The sequence below is a fragment of the Garra rufa genome, chromosome 9 (assembly GCF_049309525.1).
Source record: "Garra rufa chromosome 9, GarRuf1.0, whole genome shotgun sequence".
Classification (NCBI taxonomy): Eukaryota; Metazoa; Chordata; class Actinopteri; order Cypriniformes; family Cyprinidae; genus Garra; species Garra rufa.
In genome coordinates, this window is record NC_133369.1 from 9,252,499 (window position 1) to 9,259,683 (window position 7,185).

Sequence of the window (7,185 nt, forward strand, 5' to 3'; positions counted from 1 at the left end):
TAATGTCCTTATTTTTCATAAAATTTATTTATTTACTTATTTATTTTACTAATTTAAAATTTCCAAAATATTTTTTAAATATACCAATATTAATAAAAAAATGTTATATGATATTACTTATTTATATTATAATATTTGTGTATTTTTAATGTCCTTATTTGTCATAAAACATAAATAATGTAAAACATTAGTAAATGGTCTGAAATGTAAATAAATGTTCTTGGTTTAATTTGGGGGGTAAATATGATTTCATTAAAATGTCAATGTAAAAATTCCCAAAATAACATTTGTTTACTTTATGTAAATGTTCTTTTTTTGATTTTGGAGAAAAACATGACTTAATATATAATATTTATATATTTTTAATGTCCTTATTTGTCATAAAAATTATTTTAAAAATTCTTATTTTAATTTTTTATTACATATTTAAAATATATTTAAATAAAAATAGAATACTAATTTGTATAATGTAATGTTAATATTTGTAATGAAAATAATGTAAAATATAAAATAATATAAAATATAAAAAAAACAATATTAATAAAAATTTATTATAATATTATTTATTTATATTATAATATTTATATATTTTTAAAGTTCTTATTTGTCATATAAATAATGTAAAATATTAGATTTTTCTTTTTGATTTTGGGGAAAATCTGACTTTGACTGGTTCTCATAAGCCTTTTATTTGTAGACTAATGCTGCTAAACCTGTTTGGTGAAGTTTAATGCAATGAATGAAACAGGAGTCAATAAATACTCATGAATGTATCGGCTTCAGATTTCAAGAATGGCAACCTTTCCATCAAATCTACTGCTCAACAAGTTAAAATAGGCATCATTTTATGGTTGATCTTAAAAGAGACCTTCTTCAAACGGCAATGCATGACATGAAAAATGGCTGCTAATAAAACACAGGGCAACACCTGTTTATCTAAAAGGGACACCCAACCGAAAGCACATATTGACACAAAGATGGCGACATGCATGGCGTGCAGGTGTTGGGCTTTGGTTACACTTCATGAATGATGAGCGTTAACCTCGCTGGTTGCAGCATGTTAGCTGTGCTGTAGTGTTGTTTATATATAATGAAAAGGCAGAGTTCCACATTTTAGAAAGTAAAAATAGTTGACTCTGTGAGCCACCGCCACAGGTGAACCATAGACATGATTTTATATTAGTCTAACTGAACTGAAACTCTGAAAATCTTTAAGATCTGGCTTTCCTGTTGGGGAATATTTTATTTTATTTTATTTTACACTTCAGCCATATGCACATGAAGCGCTGTCTCATTTAAAAAAATAAATGTAGCATAAACAAGGTTTTTATATTTTTCTGAATAAAGAGTGATGCTTTGCATTCTGTGTGGTTTCTGGTATGTAGTCAGGTATTGCAAATAGTTTTAGTTTGTTGCTATACAGTTGCTAGAGAATTGTAAATGTTTTTTTTAACATGTTGCAATATAGATTGCAATGCATTATGGGTTGTTTCGCGTTTGTAGCATAGCAACACCTTGGCAACCACTCAAAATGCAACATACTAGAAATCACTTAGAATCTGGTGGTTGCCAAAGTGTTGCTATACAGTTGCCATGTGTTTAAAAAGTTTTATTCCGTTGCTAAGCAGTTGCTAGAGTGTTCTGAGTGGTTTGTAGCATGTTGCCAAGGTGTTGGGTGGTTGCCAGGGTGTTGCTATGCAGTTTGTATGTCATCTTATAGTTAAAGTATGTTGTTAAGCAGTTGTGTTGTAAATAGTTTTAAGTATGTTGCAATGTGGACTGCTATGCATTGGTTTCTGGGTTGTAGCATGTTCCCAAGGTGTTGCTATGCAGTTTGTATGATGTTTTAAATAGTTTTAGCATGTTGCTAAGCAGTTTTTTGTGATTTAATCTGTTGCTAAGCAGTTGTTAGAGTGTTCTAATTTCTAGCATGTTTCTATAAAGATTGCTATGTATTCTGGATGATTGCCAAGGTGTTGCTAGGCAGTTTGTAGCATGTTTTAAATAGTGTGTTGCTAAGCAGTTGTTAGAGTGTTCTAATGGTTTCTAGCATGTTGCTGTGCAGATTGCTATGCGTTCTATGTGGTTGCCAATGTGTTGCTATACAGTTTTAGAATGTTTTTAACATTTTAGTATGTTGCTATTCAGTTGCTAGAGTGTTCTGAGTGGTTTCTAGAATGTTATGCATTATGGGTGGTTACCCAGGTGTTGTTATACAGTGTTTTAAGTAGTTTGTTGCTATGCAGTTGCTGGGGTGTTCTGAGTGTTTTTTAGAATATTATGCATTCTGGGTGGTTACCAAGGTGTTTCTATACAGTGTTTTAAATAGTGTTGCTATGCTGTTATGCAGTTGCTTGAGTGTTTTCAATAGTGTGTTGCAATTCAGTTGCTAGAGTGTTCTGAATAGTTTCTAGAATGTTGTGCATTCTGGGTGTTTACCAAGGTGTTGCCATACAGTGTTTTAAATATTGTGTTGCTATGCAGTTGCTTGGGTGTTTTAAATAGTGTATTGTTATGCAGTTCCTATGGTGTTTTAAATGGTTTTTAGAATGTAATGCATTCTGGGTGGTTACCAATGTGTTGCTATACAGTGTTTTAAATACTGTGTTGCTATGCAGTTGCTGGGATGTTTTAAATAGTGTGTAGCTATGCAGTTGCTAGAGTGTTGTAGTTGTTTCTAGCATGTTGCTATGTGGATTACTAAGCATCGGTTGCCAAGGTGTTACTATGCAGTTTCTAGGGTGTTTTAAACTGTTTTAGTGTGTTGCTATGTGGTTGCTTTTCTAAACAGTTTCTGAGTGTTCTGAATGTTTTTTTTAGCTTTGTTGAGAGTTTGGTTTGTTTTTTGTTGCTAGGTTGCTCCCCATTCATAAATGGAATAAATTGCATGTCTGTTTTTTTTTTTACTCACTGTAGGGCTGGATATGTTGAAAAATCTGTAATCCCTGGTTATGTAAGATGATAATAGTGATAATTGCATTACTGTACTAAGTCCTTCTTTGATTTATATAACGCAAGGTGTAAAACTCCTTAATTTCCATACCATTACCAGTCCTCTATGAGTCAGGTTTGGAATAAACCTTAACAGCTCATTAATGCAGATGCTGTTATATCATGTTGCGAAATTCACACTCTTGGGTACATTTGGAAACTTTGAGTTTTACCTTTAGGTTAAAGCAGCTGTGAGTTTCCATGGCTTTTCTGGGCCAGCAGGAAGTGCATAATAAGTGTGGACAAACACAGGAAACAGGACATGCTGTCATGTCATGCTGCCCTTCCTCCCTACACATGCTCTTACTCTATTAGTCAGTCAAACGCTTTGCGCCGCTCTATTCACCAGCGTTAGCTTCGGGGGAGGGGAACAAGAAAACCTCTATAGAATTTCCCAAGACAATATCAGCTGCTCTACAGTGTTTACTATCCTCTCTGCCTCTTAGTAGGGGAGATTGGAGGCAATTGTAAAACGAGGCAGTAGTAAACAAACAACATTTTTCAGTCTAAAACAGGCTCATGACACTTATACAGACCATGATCAAGATTATGATACGAATACAGGACTTTATCATTGCAGAGAGGTCGGGGGAAATTTTTTATATGTATTAAATGACTGAAGTGGCTTCAAGATTGGCAACCTTCCAACCAAATCTAATGCTCAACAACTTTGCATGTAAAACAACCATCAATTTATAGTCGATCTTAAAAGAGATCTTCTTTAAACAAAAATGCATGACATGACACCCGCTAATACCCGCGACTTTTGATTCTTTACAATATGCAATAAACAATTCATTAAAATATCTAGCTAAAGATAGAACTTATGAGTTGGTTAGATTATTTCAATTATTTAGCTTTCAAATGATTATAATGTTGGTGCTGCTTACGGACTGTGGCTTTAAACACATTTTATTCCTAAAATTTAAAGAATGAATACCTTATAGAGGAGAAAAACGTTCATGAATATTAATTATGTTAAAGCAATAATATTATAATTGAACTTGTTTGATGTTATTATTCTGTTATTATAGTTAGACCCAGAGCTGGGTCTGTCCATATTTGACCCAGTCTCTGGGTTTGTCCATATTTGACCCAGTCGCTCAGTCGCTGGGGTTGTCCATATTTAACTCAGTCGCTGGAGTTGTCCATATTTGACCCAATTGCTGGGTTTGTCCATATTTGACTCAGTCACTGGGTCTGTCCATATTTGACCCCGTCTCTGGGTTTGTCCATATTTGACCCAGTCGCTGGGTTGGTCCACAATTGACCCAGTCGTTGGGTTGGTCCACATTTGACCCAGTCACTGGGGTTGTTAATATTTGACCCAGTCGCTGGGTTGGTCCTTATTTGACCCAGTTGCTGGGGTTGTTAATATTTGACCCAGTCACTGGGTTGGTCCATATTTGACCCAGTCGCTGGGGTTGTTAATATTTGACCCAGTCGTTGGGTTTGTCCACATTTGACCCAGTCGTTGGGTTTGTCCACATCTGAACCAGTGCTGGGTTGGTCCACATTTGACCCAGTGCTGGGTTGGTCCACATTTGACCCAGTGCTGGGTTGGTCCACATTTGAACCAGTGCTGGGTTGGTCCACATTTGACCCAGTTGTTGGGTTTGTCCATATTAGGGTTGTGACGATGAGGAAATTTCCCCACCGGTTAATTGACATGTGACAACACCGGTAATACCGGTATCACCGTGGGGGTGGGGCTTTCCTAGGAACGAAGACGAGAGCATGCACTATAATTAAAAACTATGCTACAATGCGTCATATTTCATTTATCACGTGAGGAGAACGAGAGGAGTCGAATTTACAGAAAGAGAATGGCGGACGATTTAGTGTCAAAACGCAATGCAAAAGCGCCTGTTTGGCAATATTTTGGGTTCAAAGTTTTTTTTGTAGTTTCGTTGTCGTCCATTCAAACAATTGACGCCGAATTGCCAATACCGGCAAAACTGAAAGTGAAAGCATAATACGCACGCATTTATAAGCTATTTAAAAGCAGAAAAAAGAGCTCTTTATTGCCAAACAGGCGTTTTGCATTGCGTTTTGACACTCATTCTCTTTCTGTAAATTCGACTCCTCTCGTTCTCCTCACGTAATAAAAAAATGAAATATGACGCATTGTAGCTATGTTCAGTTTTTAATTATAGTGCATGCTCTCGTCTTAAGTAAATTATTTATAATTATATTTTCCATTTAATTCAAATAAATATTTAATAAAAAAAACGAATAGGCATACTTTAAAAAAAAAAATGTGGGGACGGTTGTTGGGTTTGTCCACATTTGAACCAGTGCTGGGTTGGTCCACATTTGATCCAGTTGATGGGTCTGTCCATATTGGACCCAGTCGCTGGGGTTGTCCATATTTGACCCAGTCTCTGAGTTTGTCCATTTTTGACTCAGTCGCTGGGGTTGTCCATATTTGACTCAGTCACTGGATCTGTCCACAATTGACCCAGTCGTTGGGTTGGTCCACATTTGACCCAGTCACTGGGGTTGTTAATATTTGACCCAGTCGCTGGGTTGGTCCTTATTTGACCCAGTTGCTGGGGTTGTTAATATTTGACCCAGTCACTGGGTTGGTCCATATTTGACCCAGTCGCTGGGGTTGTTAATATTTGACCCAGTCGTTGGGTTTGTCCACATTTGACCCAGTCGTTGGGTTTGTCCACATCTGAACCAGTGCTGGGTTTGTCCACATCTGAACCAGTGCTGGGTTGGTCCACATTTGACCCAGTGCTGGGTTGGTCCACATTTGACCCAGTGCTGGGTTGGTCCACATTTGAACCAGTGCTGGGTTGGTCCACATTTGACCCAGTTGTTGGGTTTGTCCATATTTGACCTAGTTGCTGAGTTTGTCTATATTTGACCCAACACTGGGTTGTTTTTAACCCAGCATTTTTTAGAGGGTATACCAAAAGATGGTAGGTATATTTAAAGTAATAACTATGAGTTAAGGAAAATGTAAAATAATGTCACACTGTTCTTCCCTGCCAATACAGCTGCCTCCCAAACATTTAAACCCTTATATGTCCTCGGCAGGCTGCGTTCTCACTGAAATGCATCGTAAATACATCACAGGGGAGCTATTTACAGAGACCTATTGTTTCTGCCTTCTCCATGAATACCTCGTCTCTCTCTCTTTTATCTCTCTTCTTGTGTTCTCATCTATTACCGCATCGACCAACTTTTCCTCTTTCCCTGCCAATGGAAATCACACCATGACCATCACCGAGCGCTTGCCACTGACTATCACAATGGAGCTTAATGGAAATCGGTCAATCATTTCTGCCCTGTTGTTGAAAGGTTCAGTCGATGCAGTGGCGGCATTTTCCCGCAGCTGTTTCGGTGACACACGGCGCTGCATGAGGCCGACGGTGCACCATTCAGGGGACATAATGAGCGCTCTGTAGACAAACTGGGTCAGCTGAGGTTGTTTTTAGCTAAACAATTATCCCCCCACTTCTCCACCCTCTCTCTTCTTACGTTACACCCAGATACAACACAAGGAAGTTGCACAGCGATGACTGCAAACACATTTTGACCTGCGCATATGCATCCTGCCACTGTCATTAAAGAATCAAGAGAGGGCCGGATCTAGTTTCATCCTGTTGAGTCTTCTCTAGCCTTGCTTTTGTGTCATCCGAGCAAGTCCCGACAATAGAGCCAGTGTGTTTCATACTGGACTCCTGCATTATTTACCAAAGAGCTGTGAGCTAGTCATGTGACCCGAACAGGAGGAAGTTACTACAGTGAACTGCATGAGACAGCAGGGCTTCTGTTTTTAGACCGGCCAACCCAAGTGTTGAATGAGTCTAACCTTGGTGGAGCAATTTCTAGTCAATACTCAGGATGTTACAAGGCAGAAGAGCAGGGCCGTGACCAGCATAAACACACACATACACATGCTCAATATTCAGATTAGTTGTTGATCAATATGGGTTTTTCAACAACAGGTTCTTAATTTTCTCAATTTTACTTACTCCAATAAGTCAATACTAAAATTAAATACACATTTATTCAATTAGACAAAAGAAAAAGTGTTGTTTACTTATTTTTTGTATTTGTTCTGCCATTTTTCTTCAACATATTTTCTTTTTTTTAATTCTGATAATTACTTGCTACATGCTACGGAAATTTTACATGCCATTATATATACATATGTATGGTGTGTGTGTGTGTTAAAAG

At 37.3% G+C, this 7,185-nt stretch overlaps 1 protein-coding gene across 2 annotated transcripts in view; it reads right to left on the reverse strand.

Moving 5' to 3' along the window:
• The window catches only part of rgl2 (ral guanine nucleotide dissociation stimulator-like 2), a 37,195-nt gene that overhangs the window by 21,949 nt on the left and 8,061 nt on the right, over window positions 1–7,185 (reverse strand). The window lies entirely within an intron of this gene.